Genomic DNA, 14,244 nt, shown 5'->3' with positions numbered 1-14,244 from the left:
TAAGTAATCAACTAGACATATCCTGCTTATTGCTTTTTGGATTCAGATAAATTAAAGCAGAAAGGAAATACAACTTAATTGCACTTAGGTAAGTTGGTACACTGTTACTACAACAGTTCTCTTGGAATTTTGTAATCATAATTATGCAAATCTTAATTAGTTAATTATTGTTATTCAGCTTTTTTGATGTAAGAGGGAAATCCATTGGTTCAATCAACAATGTCATGCTGTTTCAAAAACTTTAAGTCAGAAAAAAATTAAGATTAACTTGTAGAGTGCTTTATTATTTACTGGAATATAATCCCCAAGCACCTAATGAAGTAAAATTCTGAAAATGCTCTTTGCTTCAAAATTTAATCTTCTTAAAAAATAGCCTCCTTTGTAGTTGTCAAAGTATTGCTGATTTATCAGAATAAGAATGATGGAGGGAAGGCAAGTCATTATGCCTAGTAATTTTTCATCCGAGTAGGCGCTAGTAAGATTCATGGATTAATGATTCTCCTAAGAATAAACTAATACTTTTTTTTTCCAAGCCAAACTGTATCCAGCTTTAGTAAAGATACTTTTCATAAAAAATCATGGTATTTCAGGCAGGACATGGACACACAATCATTAATAGCATGCAACAACTTTTAAACTCCTTTCTTCGATGGACTACTAAAAATCAGAAAGCCACTATAAAATCCAATGAAGTCTTCATCTGAGGCTCTGAAGTAGGGAAAGTTTAGAGTGAGGGTTAACCATTCACATTTAGCATGTTGTTTAACAACTTTTCACAAGCTAATCCTGACTTTCAGGAAATGAAAATGACAGAATTATCAATCTGAAGATCTACAATCTAGAAGAAGAAATCATTTGTTCTTGTGGGACACCATGTCAACGTTACTGGCAAGTCCAGATTGCCTGACACACTGGTAACATCACTTTTGGGAATCAAATCCCAATAGGTCTCTGGCCTTAAGGGAGTTAAACCGATGCTGATGGCAGAGGAAAGGAGGACATAAAATGAACTGGGAGCTGTCCTGTACCACAAGGCACTTATGTCAAGGTGGCCATATGTGTCAACATCAGGGAATCCCTCCTCCTGGGAGCCAGGAGGAAGTCTCTCAAAACCAGCAAGGAAAGGCACCTTCCCCACATCAATCCAGCTTTGGAGACACCGTACTACTGACATATTCTCCTTCCCCCAAAACAACAATGAAGTGTTCTGTGAGCTAACAACATAGCTTTTAAAAAAGTAAAACAAAATTCTGTATTGTTATAAAACTTGATTAAAGTAATATTTCAAACTATACAGTCACCAGAAGTACACAGTTATCAGAAATGCATAACTTCACTTGGCATCTCCAGCACCTTCAGCTCTTTGTGCCTGTTCTGTTTTGGCAGCTCCATTTTCTGCAGGGCTATTCCCATCCTTGCTGGCGTGAGCTTTTCTGTTTTTCCCTTTGGGCATCCTCTCTCCCTTCTTTGCAGGGGCCTTTTTAGGCTCAGGTTTTGGATTGGAGGAGCTGGTTTAGCAGACAATCTTGCAGATCTTCTCTGTGGTTCATCCTTTACCTTGGCTTTATCACCTTTAGCAGAATTATCCCCTTCAGCCTTTGTCTTGGGCATAGTGGTGACAGTGGCGGGTCATATGCACTAGACACAAGATGCAGCAGTGTGCAGCTTTGGTGGCCCCGGAGGTCATCCTCGCTTCTTCTTCCTAAACTAATACTTTTAATGTAATTCTTCCATGTTAATTTTAGCCAGTTTATAACAGGAACTATTCCTATTATAACACATTTGTATTTGTTCTTAGAAAATTATATAGTCTGCAAAATGGGGTAGTTGTTGAGGAAAGTGGAGTCAAATAGCATTTACAAGTACCAAATATAGTGATCAGTATTTCAAAAGGAGCTGGGGGACTGCTAGAGGCCACTTGAGAAAACTGAAGAGATGGTTTAGAGAAATGAGAGGAACAGCAGTGAAGCTCTCATCCAGGAAAATTTTCATTAAGATGTACACAGAAGAACAGCCTGATCTGACCTTGAACCTTGCAATGTGAGATGCTACCCTGGCAAGTGAATCTGCGTTGAGTCATTCATTAATATCTAATTTGCTATAAGTCTAATCCCAACCAGCTTTCAGTATTTTTAGTTCCTTCATCAGTGATATAAATAAATGAACTCATGTTCTTTCACTGTTTGAAAATTGTATTTTTATAATTTGGTGATTCCACTAAGATGTTCAAGAGATCTTCCAGATACAACTGAACAGTGCAGCCTAAGAAACCAGTATTCATTTTGGCTCTTGCAAGAATGTCATGGATGAGTTTACCATCAGTGACCCTGTCGTTCTCTTCTCTTCTGCTGTTTTTGTTTTTTCTTTTGTTTCTAATTTTTTAATTATGTAGAAGTTGTTTGTTTTTTAATTTTTTAATTAACTATTGAAAATCAATAATTACATAACATTAAAAATTGTAGACAAATATTGAAATGTGAAAGATTTAAGATGTAGACAGAATGAATTTTAGAGAAATATTTCTTAAATGAGTACCTAGCATGAGATTAATAATAGATTGCACATTGTAAATAAATTATTTACCAATTTAAATGAATATAACAATAAAAATTGTCCAAAAGAAAAATGAAGAAAGAATTTACATGTCAGTCATAAAATAGTTCACTTTGTGCCAAAATCAAGAAACTTTTATTCGTATAATTACAATTCTCAAAGTAGAAGTTGTTTCTTAGCATGGTGGTGTGCTTGCAAAATTGGTTTCATTATCTATTTGATCATCTTTTTAGGTAAAGACCTATTCTTTTGGGTAATAGATAAGAGATTATGTTTTAAACACATCAATCTTTTACTAGAAAATAAAAGCACTCTTTGTATTACAGACTTGTGAGTTTTTGTTTTCAGTATTCATTTTATTCCATGGCTAAAGGCATGAAATTTAAGCTGTACAATAATTTTGTGGTTATAAAACATTTTATCTCTCATTTTGTGTATTGTGTACTCTCCTAGCGCTAGAGAAATAAATTAGGTGTAAAATTGATTTAAGTAAAGAACTCTGCTTTAATTTGTTTATAGGTACTCATAGAGTTCCCAAAAGTCAAACAAGGGAAAATAAGATTTGCAAGAAAATGGAAAAACTAAATATCTAATACTTGATGTTATCCTTAAAATGGTTTTCATAGAAATGTCAGCTTAAACACACACACACACACACACACACACCCCATAGACACACAGACACACACATCCCAGTTTCCGTACTTAAATTCTTGACAATGCTGAATAGCTTGACAATTTTCATTTAAAATTATCTATGATTTTCCCCTGAGTTTATGAGTATAATTTTTTTTCAAACTTTTCATACTGAAATACTGATCAGATAAGTATCATTATTCCCAAAGATATTTAAGAAAAAAAAAAAAAAACATGTTCCTCTAAATTTAAAAAGTGACAGCTTTTATATAAATAATAATTACCTTTTTGGTGTGATAATGGAAATGTTTTCAGAATTTTCATTTAATTTGAAGATCTTGAATTATATCTTATTATTCAAAGACAAACTTTCAGTATTTACATGATATTTTGAAAAATAGAATATTGTACATTTTCCCTATATATAATTTTAATATGTACACATATATATAGATATAGGGACATATATGCCATATGTGTATGTCCCTGGCTTGTTATTTTTTTACTTTATACATAGTTGCTTTGTCTCTGTAAAGTAAATACTGTAATATGCCATCCAGATCTTCCTCTAGAAATGAATTACTTACTAATCCAGGGGCAAAGGATGCTATAAAGGGAGATCCTTAACCTCGCTGCAAAAGTAGCTCAGCGAAAGACACGTGGCACCTCTGGTGGCAGTGTCTCTTTCCAAGTGCTGCATGAGTTCAGGGGCAAGGCACTATGGACATAGGAAAGCTCTTTCCATCAACTTGAAAACAGCTCTGCATGTCCGATCCTAGGATGCACATTTATCTAATGTTCCATTGGGCTGGGATTGCAACTCTTTCCCACTTGTACAATAATTTTTTGTTCTCCCTTCCTTTGATTATTTCCCTTAATCATATGTGGAATTGACTGAATGATGAAAAGCCTAGCTGATAAGTAAACTACAGTTTTGATTGTGTTTGTGGATGGAAGATGTGTAGGCCAGCAATGTCTAGCCTGGAGGAAGTAAACAGGGAAAGAAGAGAGTATGTTTAATAGCCTCAGGGGCATCTCAGCAAAGGTTTAGGAAAGGCCAGTTATAGGAATGTGTAATGCCTATGTTTATTTGTTAAAGTATTTCTATTGCTCTATTATTAAGTTTAATATTATGAGTTTTATATTAAACAATGTGTATTGAACAGAAAAATAAAATACTTTTTGTATGTAATGAATGTGTAGACTAAACATTAACATTTTCAATGTCAAGTGTTTATTCGCTTAATAAATCTAAACTACAAACTTGAAGCCTTCATATTTAAATGGATGCCACTTGGAGATATACTCATAGGTGAAATAAACCAGACACACGTGTAAATATCATATAGTCTCCCTAGTATAAGAGCTCAAAAGAAGAAATACAAATAGAAAGGTATAACACAATTAAAAGGAAAGCAAGAACTTGAGGATTAGACAACAAAGAGAGGGCAAGGAGAAAAGCTAGGAAACATGACAGGGCAAAGCCATACATTTAACATGCACAAGATGGGTAAGGCAATGATCCTGAGAAACATCAGCAGGTTTTTGCAATTAGCAGTTAATTGGTAAGATTCTCACCCTGACTTAACTATATATGCTGATACCTGTGAACTAAGCAACTGCACTGAAGATGACAATGTGTAATAGTAGGGTCATGCTTGGAGTGCTTGTCATTCTGGTCTTCTGAATACACGCTGCTTGTCATGACATGCCAGTTGTGTCCATGCTATCTCTCAGGTAGATGTTTGTTTAAAGAGGAAGGAGGTGGTGAATGAACACCAAAGACAGGAAAAAGGGTGTTGTGGGACTGTCCTGCACAGTGTTGTGTATGGTTAGATTTCTAAACTTCTGTGTAAAAATATGTAATTGTTCCTACTTTTTAAAATATATTTTAATTTTATTTCTTCATATTCTGTAGGGACTTAAAGTTTAACATATCAATACTCGATGGAAAATACCTGTTCCATGTTATGCTAAAGATGTTTGATACTCAAACAGATAATGAGGGTAAACTCAAGAGTCCAGGTTGTAGGGTAATAAAAGTAAGATTCTTTTATGGAGGGTTAACAATCTATTCTTGAGGATCAAAAATTAGAGAAAATGAGGGCTGCGAGGACAGCTAACACTCTGACCCTAGTCTTTCAAGGTCAGTGAAGACTCAGGACATAGGAGAACTTGGACCATAACATCATGTAACTCAGTTGTCTCAAATCTTCTGATCGAGGAGATTATGGAGCCACAGATGAAAGTCTTCGATGATGTAGAGTATGCCTGAGGACAGTTACATGGAAAAAAAACATTCTCTCAGGCTTTCACAGAGAACAAATTGGTGAAGCAATGGCTGTGACTCATCAACATGGCTGACACTGACAAAGGGTCTACACACTGTGGTACAGGGTTTCAGGATAAGTCTGGAGGGGATTTGACTGACCTTGGAAGATAAAAAAAGCTACATTTCTTGTTATATAGGTCTGGCTTTATCTTGGTCTTAACCATCCAGCAGAAAAGTATAAAAACAAAGTACAAAAAGTAAAGCCATATTAATATGCTGAGCTGCAAGCTCAAGTCAAAAACTGCTGACATTTCCAGCCTTATGGAAAACCCACTACTATTATGGACTACTGAACTATATTGGAATATTTTGCTGAATTCGCACACCTATAATATTTTAATTTTTGTTTAGTTAACAAAGCAAAAAAGGGGATACAAATGAATGACTATTTTGTATCAGTATATTCAAAAGTTAGGCTAGATATACAGCTACATTCTCTTAATTCAATGACTAGAGAGATTTTCTCTAATAGTATTTGTGGACAGGATATCATGTCTGCATCTAGTACAATGAATAACCACTAAGACAATAATATGCAATGTATTAATTATTGAATTGTCCTACTAATCGGATTTGAAACTGTCTCGCTGTTTGTTTCTCAATAAAAAATTTTAAAAAATAAAAATAAAAATATAAATATAAACTAAAACAGCAGGAATAAGTTACTATGTGAGCCACAATGAAAATACAAGTGAAATTCTATTTCAGAAATAATTTTTGTTTCAGTTACCACACCTAAGGCAGTTTTCACACATGAGCATAATGAGCTCCATACACTAGTACTCCTTGCACATTTTTTGTCCTTCTTTCTTATTTGGAAGGACAGACATGATATCTACCTGGTCTTCCTCTTTCTTTAGGAGGGTTTTGTAATGTTTCATCTTTCTGTTCACTGGCCCATTTCAAAATTCTCTGTGTAATTCTTTGGGCAGTCACATACTATCTTCCTCTGTTGAGCATTTATCAATTATAGTCCCAATCTTTAAGAACACTTCTCTCACATATTTTGTGCTTGTTATTTTCCTTGTGAACTATGGAAATATTTATGCCTCACATGTTGGGGGTCAAGCAAAACAATTTTCGACCAACACTTTGTTTTGATTGACATCACAGGTGCTGCATAATTCATCAACATCTACTCTGCCTCTCACTTTGTGGTAAAATGTGGCCATGTCTGGCTTCATTTGTGTTGAGGATTCATTATCATTCTTTTTTTTAAATTGTATGTTTGTTTTGAGACAGCATCTTGCCATATAGGTCAGGCTACACTTGAACTTACTATGTAGCACAGACTTACCTTAATTTTAAGGCATTTTCCTGCCTCAGCTTCCCAAGTGTTGGGATTACAGGTGTGAGTCACTATGCCCAGCCTTATTATCAATCTTATCACCATGATGTGATGTTAACAGTATCAATATTACTTTGTTTTTCTTCACATAGTGTAGTGATGGCCTCATCCTCACCTTTGGACATGGATCTCCATGTTCTTAAGCCTTCCAATGTAGGTTTGTGTGAGCCACCAGCTACTCTACATTGAGCTTCCAACTCCTGTGTTATGGAAACTTTTTGAATGAGCCTTCCCTTTTCTTGGGCTGAGCAGCTAGTAGATCTTCTGGGCCTCTGCTCCATATAGCCATTGCGGTTTCTTCTACTTCTGATCCCACAGAGTCCCTTGTGGACTCTAATCTTGGAAACCTACCTAAAAGTTATTTTGTATAATTACACATTTATTTTCTGTTGATTCTGTTTTTCTAAAGGTTGCTAGCTGATAATGTACATCAAAATATTCATCTCTATATCAATATTTATTCCATGGGAAGTCATACCATGGGTACTTTATGTTATGTATGTATGTATGTATGTATGTATGTATGTATCCACTTTAAGAGAATATAAAAAGATTGTGTATATCATGTACATATGCATCAAATTTATGAAATTTCTAGTGAGAAATGCTTTTATATGGCAGATAGCTGTTAATTATCTTCACTCTAGTTCTATGAAGTAAAGATTGGTTTAAGAAACAAGGTTCATGGATAATTGTGGCTGTACTAGGATCAATAGTGACAAAGGAATTTGACTGTGCATGTAGGGTTATGAGATGAGTTCTTTTTACAGAGAAAATATCAGTTAATAGGTCTTATGGAAATGTACTCATGTAATGTAGTGTGGTACTCTGACAGGTCTTGAAAATGTGACAGAATCTCACTGAAGAAACTTCAGTCAGTAATGTGAGGGAGAACCTTGGAAGTAATTTCTGATAACAGACTATAGAAAGGAATCTCTGAGACCTTAACAGTAATACAAAAGGGTTACATGTTAATTAAAAGTAAATAAGTTTTTCTTATCCCATAATTACAATCAAAGAAGAGATACTTGGGCAGAATATTTTTCATAAGGTAAAACATAAATGAAGTTGCCAACGGCTCTAATTTTGTTTTTAGCATATTTTACAGAAGTCCAAAACCTTATGATTATCATTCTATTGGAATCACTTGCAATAATTTTACCACCTCTATTAGTCCAGGTTCCTTATGTTCTGATAATTTCTCCCTCTCTTTGGTCTGCTCTATTTCTCCCATTTCCTACAATTCAGCTCAAATGCCATGTATGTAATTTCTGATAGTGGAGCGCTGTACACTTGTCCTGTGAGTCAACGAATGGTTATGAAAGAGGTCCCAGTAGACACCCCAGGTCCTTCATCTACACCGACATTACCAAACTGCTCACTACAGCACGTTACTCAACTTCCATGTAGTTTCCTATCTTTACCTCTAAATTGAGAATAATATTATTTGATTATGCCAAATATTCTTTGGAGCTCTATTATTTTGTAGAGATGACATTTCTATTTAAGGACTCTTCTGCTGTATTTTGCATTCTGAATATGTTAGTGGGTTTGTGACCATATTAAGTATGTGTTAGTGTACTGATACTTCAAATTCTACATTATGAAAATATATGATAGAAGTATTTAATATAATATTTATACATATAGATTATTGCAGCATTGTTGCACAATTAAAGAAAACACTATTTAAAATGTCCTCATTAGAAATGACATAGATGTTCACAAGTATTTCTAGAAATTTTATATTGAATAACAGAAGAATGTGTGCGAACTCATTTCTTCACACATAAAGAATTAAGTTTGCAAAAGACCTGAAGAGAAGCAGCATAAGTGTCTGCCTGGCACATGCAAGATCCTGACTTTGATCCCCAGCAAAAAAAAAAAAAAAAAAATCTTTTTCCATTGAACTTGAGTTGCTCAGTCCAGGAAGAGCGCGTACGTCCTGTAATTCTATGGTAATCATGCCAGTGGTGGGCTGACCTATGTGAGGAGACTGAGAGGCTCCTTCACATTCAAGTTTTCACTGGCTGTTACTACCACTAAGTGGTTGACACTGGCTCACAGCTGCTATTGTGTCTGTCTCCTGTTAATGCCACAAAACTCATATTCAAAAAGAAGATACTTGTTTTTCCAAAGTGACAGACTTTATATTATGAATTTTAAGCATACCTAGATAACAGGAGTATTGATAGCCACCATTGTCACTGTCACAGTTTGTGTTTGCAGTGTCCTCTCACATTCATGTGCCAAGGGCTTGGTGGCCAATGAATAGATTTGGGGATAGAGGGCTCTTGTATCTTGGCATAGCAGGCAGCGCTTGCTAGAGAAGCAGAAGTAAGACAAGATATACAAATGTACAACATTTACAAGATCAGCTTACAGTGGCCACCCACAGTCAGATGAGGAGGCATGCAGAGGGCGTCTGCACACTGGATACTGAAGGTTTCAGTCTAAGATCTGGAGCTCATGGCAGTGTCTGCCCAAGCCCATGGCATGAGGCCCATGGATCTGTGGTGGAAGGCTGCAGAGTCTACACTAAGTGGCTGAAGGATCCGCATCTGCGCTGGAAACCAGGTGATGATGTCCACACTGAAGGCAAAGACTGGAGCAGTTCTTTCCTGTTTGGTTTTCTTCTCTGCCTCTTGCCCGCCATGAGGTGAGCAGCTGTCCTCTTTCTTGCCTCTTTATGAGGTGGTTTCTGCCTCATCACTAGCCTGGAAACAGTGGATTCAGCTACCTTTGGATCAAACCCTCTAAAACTATGACCCAAAGTAAATCTCTCCTAGTTTTAAATTGTTAGAGTATTTTGTTGCAGCAATAAAAAGCTGAGTAACACAGTAATGCTAATTTCAATCACATCAATTGTCTGATTAGTTGATTGCCAGTCACCCTCCCCAGGTAGTTTTACTCCTTTACCTGCTTAAAAATAACATGCTTATACAATTCTCCAAGGTACATGCTGTTTGCACAGCCAAAATGACATTTTTTAATTCAAGTATTTTATTTGTATTTGAAGATCTGGCAGTTGTTAACAGCAATAAAACAAATACAGAGAACTATTCTAAGGTAAATTTTCTTCTTTGATTCTTAATTTGTTGTCACACATTGACTACAAGACCTTCAGTGTAATATTCAGTATTTCCAAACAGTCTCTGCCTTTGTCAGTTTTCCTTGATTCCTCATTTGCTTTTCTTCTCATCACACTCACTGTCCCCTGCACTTTTCCTTTCTTCTAAATTTTTCTTTATTGTTATAATACCTGTCAAAAATGGCTTTCAAATCAATAAATCATTCATCAGTTGAACAAAAACTGCTCCAATTCCAGTGTATACTTATTCATACAAATATTGTTTGGAACTTTTCTGTTCACTCAAAAAACAGGTACACACGCATCAAATTTCATTCTTTTAAATTTTTCACTATTTCATGCTAGATCTTATGTATCTATATTCCTACAATGTCTTCTAAATCCTTCTCTTCATAGATTTTTTTCTAGTCTAACTCTTTTATTCTGCATGGCTAATGCAATTTTCCATTTTTATCTTAGTCACTCCTTTGCTTAAAAAATGACTGCCTATTATTTATTTATGAAAAAAAAAAAAGCTTCGTCAAAAGCTGAGCTCTGCTTAATAGGCCATGCGATGAAATGATGGGCTCATTTCCATCCGTAGACCACAAAACTCTGCCTCAGTTACTTTCTCATCTGTGGGACAAGATGTGGACACGCACCAGTTAAAGGAGGAAAGCATTACTTCACCTCACAATTCTAGCTGCTTTGTTCTAGCTGCTTCAGGCCACAGTCAGCTGTCTCCAAGAGAGGGCAGCACGACATGGGGCATCACAGAGGAGAAACGACCCATGGCAGTTCAGGCAGAAAAAGAGGCAGCCAGCCTGCATTTGCTCTTCCCATCCCAACTGTAAGTCTATGGGTTGGAACCATCCATTCCTAGGTTGGAGCTTCCCATGACCTACATCCAGACTATGCTAAACTAAGCAGTGGACTAATCCAATCACTACACTTCCTTATTTTATAATCATACACCCTAGATTGAATGATTTCCAAAAAGTTCCACCTATAAGCACGTGAGTTGTTGGGGGAAAGGCATCCACATAGAAGCCATAACAACCTACCCACCACTTGCCACTCACCACATACCTTCTGCCTTCTTTCGTCTGCTAGTTAAATGTTGGAGTCCAGTGTAAAACACTGTGGTGATCAGCAATGGAAAAACCAATAAAATAAAGAAAGTTTGTGTGCCTGGATAATTTCAAACTTTCAATTCTAACTTCTCCCATGGGACACAGAGTTAAGCAACAAAGGGTATCACATTGTATGACAATAATGAAGCTTCAGGCAATACCTGTTGAAGCAGTTAGCTAGTTAGTTTAATAATCAAGTATATAATTACAGGATTATCAGTGTAAATAAAGATTAACTAACAAGCCCATTGAGAGATTAACATGAGAGTTATGAACTTTGTGCAGATGGCTTTCCTTAACTTCCTGATTATGGCTTTTGAATCAGTCTTTTGATTTTCATAATACTTTAAACAAGTGATTTTATAACATTTTTTAGAGAATTTGAAAATAATATCTCATTCTTTGTTCATTCATGCATGCAAGAAACATTTAGCATCTATCATGTTCTAGGGGCTGTGTTTATACAACAAAGGAAAATGTGTCTTCAATGAAGAAAATAACTGAATGGATTATATCACAAACTTACCTTGAGCACATTTGCTACCTAATTTTCATCATCAGCATAAAATCCGACCACTGTGATGCCTCTCAGGATCCCAAGTGACAAAAGCTTTATTTTCAGGCCTTATCTGAGACACACAGAATTGTTCTGCCACCTGATTCTTCCTAGTGCTTGATGGTGACAGAAGAGTTTTTATTCCCAGTTATTGATTCAGAAGGAAAAATTCTCCTTTCCTAAATTCTTATCCTTGTACAAAATCAACGTATTATTTTCCAACCACCCAGATTCCAGGCATTTCTTGTCATAACCTGATCCCTTTGAGAACAGTACCATTGTCAAGACATGTTTTCTATACTCATGGCATTTTAATTTTGAAGTTAGATAACTAAGTCCAGGGGGAAAATATCATATAGTTTTATGTCTCTAGTGATGAATTTATGTGTAATAAATGACCAGCTTTTATTTCAGCCATTTTCTTTTTTTAATTTTCAGCCCTGAGTTTGAATATAGGGCCTTTACATTGAGCCACATTCCCAGAACTTCTGTCCCTTTTTCAAAAGTGTTGAGATTTCTACTAAGTCACTGTACTACCCTGGTTGTGCTGGAACTTCCTGTTCTCCTGCCATGGTCTCCAAAAATGCTGGGATTATAGGCAAGTACCACCACATCCGGGTCATTTTTCTTTTTTCTACTTTTCAGAGGGTTAAATCTTGCATTGAGGCCTGGGGAGATAGCTCAATAGAATAAGCATGTGCCTGGAAAGAACAAGGTCTTGAGTTCAATCCCTGGTACCAGAAAAAAATCTTGCATTGACTGGATTGTCACTTTTGATTTCATATTGTGGACAAAATGCAGGAATTTCAAGTGAGTGTAGACACTGCTTTTCAAAATCCTGTTTTTACTTCCTAATAGCACCAATTATACATCCTTCATCACTCTGCAATTGAAATATGTATCAAAGGCTTTACTTAGTACACTCTCAGGTGAACTTGGTCAGTATCATTTTGTTGTGTGTACAAAATCAAGAGGCAACACTTCACAATATGCTTTCACAGCCTTTCTGAAGTGTGGAGACAAAGGGTTGGAGGAGGGGAGGCATTTCAAGAAAGGTCAAGAGAGTAAAGAGCAGAGTAGAAAGGACAGCAACAGGGTTCTAGGATTGGCTCTAGACTCCCACTGAAAGTTTTAAGGAACTATTACCATAGATGCATTGTGCTGAGCTTTGATTTTACTGTACTTTAGTGGGTGTGATGTGGTGATATTAGTTGTTTATTTTCCAGGCTTGAAGGAGAGGGCCATGAGGCACACCTCTAAATCCTAGAAAAACACATTCAATGAAGTTTTGGTGACTTTGAAAGTGAATAAGTGAGACAAAGTCTACATTTGACTGTCATTTTGGAAAAATAGGATGTTATCACTGAGCTATAGACTTGATTGCTATTTAAACCCTGGTTTCTCATCTAGAGTTTCATAAAAGACAAGTAGGAAAGGAAGTAAACCAGTACTGATGAAGAGGAGTGAGGGGAGGAATGAGTGAAGGGTGACGATTAAATTAAGCACACAAAAGTGATTTAAAAGTGAAGAGAGTGAGCCAGGAAGATAGCTCAGTAGAAAAAATGAAGAGAGAATGACTCAGAGGTAGGAATAGGGAAAGTTATAAAGGGCTTGGAGTCAGCAGGCAAATGCCCAAGATTACAGTCCAGTTGTTTTCTGACCCTTCCAACAGGATGTTGTAAGGACATAGTACAGTAAAGCATAGAGCTTCTCTGAGGAAAGCTGCTCTCTAGATAAGAAAGTCCCATTATTCTGTATTATTATTTTCCTTTCACATTGGGTGGATGTACCAGTGACAGTTGGAGTCTCCTTTCAGCCAAATAGCTCCCATATGTTACATAATGCTACCACTGATTAAAATCGTATAGAAGATTTGGGCTATATCTGGAACAATAGCAGTCTGAATTCAATTTATCAGTCTTCCAGGGAAGCAAAGATAATCAAATTTCTTCCTTCAGCAACTTTGGGACCAAGCCATTTGCTGAGACGACAATGGATGTGAGTCGCACATTTTCCATTTGTACACCTGCTGCCTGTTAATCACAGGTTTCTGACATTTTGTGTGTATGTGTGTGCAATTTTCCCTTCCTTTTCACATCTTATAGGCTTTGCATCTAAAGGCAAAAACATTTCTGTAAAAGCTAGTTACAGAAACACATAAGAAAAATTAGGGAGATTGCTGGGAGACAAAGCCCGGGTGATGTGAGGAAACCACAATATTCAATCACAAATGCATGCTACCCTATGCTTTAAAATGTATTAATTTGTGACCTGGACAAGTAGTTTAACCCCTCTGAGCTATGGCTCCATCATCTGTAAAACACATCAGAGCATTTCCTTGTAGATTAAATTACACAACTTATGCTTTGTACCAAGGAAAGATTTTGCACTGAGACTTGCGAGGAGCTCTTTGCAGGAACACTCCCTCCAAACCCCTATATCAGATTATTTTGCTGAATTCATGCACCTACCATATTTAAATAACAATGGAATACCCACCCCTGACAAAACCAAACAAAAAAAGTGATAAAAATGAAGGACCATTTTGTATCTGTATATACAAAATAGTTAGGATAGATATACAGCTACTTTCTCTTAATTCAATGAGAAGAAAGA

General features: G+C 36.2%; 1 pseudogene; it reads right to left on the bottom strand.

The window, feature by feature from the left end:
* Positions 1-1,333: 1,333 nt before the first annotated feature.
* On the bottom strand, positions 1,334-1,611 carry LOC101577125 (annotated as a pseudogene).
* Positions 1,612-14,244: the final 12,633 nt, after the last annotated feature.

The sequence above is a fragment of the Octodon degus genome, unplaced genomic scaffold (genome assembly GCF_000260255.1).
Source record: "Octodon degus isolate 3935 unplaced genomic scaffold, OctDeg1.0 scaffold00187, whole genome shotgun sequence".
Taxonomy (NCBI): domain Eukaryota; kingdom Metazoa; phylum Chordata; class Mammalia; order Rodentia; family Octodontidae; genus Octodon; species Octodon degus.
This window is presented reverse-complemented; position numbering and strand designations above follow the sequence as displayed.